At 25.3% G+C, this 1,511-nt stretch overlaps 1 long non-coding RNA gene across 1 annotated transcript; it reads right to left on the reverse strand.

Annotated features, from left to right (window-relative positions):
- Positions 1 to 432: 432 nt before the first annotated feature.
- Positions 433 to 867, reverse strand: LOC135930517 (uncharacterized). The gene is made up of 3 exons (XR_010572802.1): positions 757 to 867; positions 665 to 715; positions 433 to 620 (listed from the first exon to the last, which is right to left on the reverse strand). It is a non-coding gene; the product is annotated as an uncharacterized LOC135930517 (long non-coding RNA).
- Between the last annotated feature and the right edge of the window lie 644 nt (positions 868 to 1,511).

Consider the following 1,511-nt stretch of genomic DNA (forward strand, 5'->3'; position numbering starts at 1 on the left):
TTCCCTATCTATGCTAAGAATGGACTAATACTAATATTAAAATGCCTGATTATTATAATCAACTCATCATTAAATATTTTATTGATTCTTGTAAATATTCATTCTTATTATGGTAATGTTATGTTCTTCACAAATAAATAATAAAAACTGTATTTTACAAACTATTCTAACTTAATTGGTAATGATAATTTAAAAGTATCTTATATTTAAGATACTCTAAATAGGCAAAAGATACAAGTATCTGTATCTAAGATTCATTTTTTCACAAAGAATCTGTATCTAGATTCTTTTTCCAGAGGACCTGCCCAACTCTGTTCAATAGTATATAATTTTATTTCAAATAATATGAATGTATACAAAATATCTATTTAAAATAATATAAATATACACAAAATATCTATTTCATAATAAAAATATATACAAAATAATTTTATTTAATTAAAGTTGCGTATGAGATCATACATTTGATCAGAAAGATCTTTCTTCTCTTGAATACTGCATCCGTCTAATTTATCTCTCAATTACATGACATATCGCATATTCATTATATCTATTTTTATTCATCTCTAATTCCAATTTCGTTTTTTCATGTTCTAATTTTAGTAAAGTTTTTATTTCATCTATTTTAAAATTTTCTATAAAGTAAATAATAAATATAAATTACCTATATCATTATTCCTTCTCTTAGGATATTTACAAGATGAAATAATAGATTCTTAAATATAAATAATGTATATTTTTAAAATTTATAATTACCACACTCATTACTAAGCTGTAATGGAGGTCCTTTAGGAATAATAGTATCTATTATAAGATCACTATCAATACAATCAACCAGAGTTGTACATTTGCTCAATAAAAAGATCTAGATCCTCGAAGATCGTAAAATTTGAAGATCTTTTATTTTTTAAAAATTTTGTGTAACGATCTTCAAAGATCTTCATGATATTTATTTTTTTACCCCTTTATTAAAAGCCCAGATGTTTTTCAATTTTATTAATATAATATTTCTTTTATGTTTTATACCTCTCCTCCTGCCTTGATGAAAATTGAAAAACATCTGGGCTTTTAATAAAGGGGTAAAAAAATAAATATCATGAAGATCTTTGAGGATCGTTGATCGCAGCGATCTTCAAAGATCTATCGTTACACAAAATTTTTAAAAAATAAAAGATCTTCAAATTTTACGATCTTCAAAGATCTTGCTCAAATTTTTGAGCTCGATCTCTCTCAAAAATCTTCAAAGAAGATCTTTTGTACAACTCTGCAATCAATTTAATAAAAAATATATTACCAATTCAAATGTTATATTTTACATTCATTTGTCTCCCCAATAATTTCATTAAAGATATTATTTACATCTTTTGGAATAGATCCTTCCCCCATATCTAAAGAGGATAACTGTAACCTTGGTGTTACCGTTTCTACCAGGAATAACATATCCTGGTAGTATGGCCATGAAATATGATGGTCTGCCTGTGACCCACTCTTAAGTTTGGTCATTTTTAGTC

This window comes from Gordionus sp. m RMFG-2023, chromosome 5 (assembly GCF_954871325.1).
Source record: "Gordionus sp. m RMFG-2023 chromosome 5, tfGorSpeb1-WG-v2, whole genome shotgun sequence".
NCBI classification, from domain to species: Eukaryota; Metazoa; Nematomorpha; class Gordioida; order Chordodea; family Parachordodidae; genus Gordionus; species Gordionus sp. m RMFG-2023.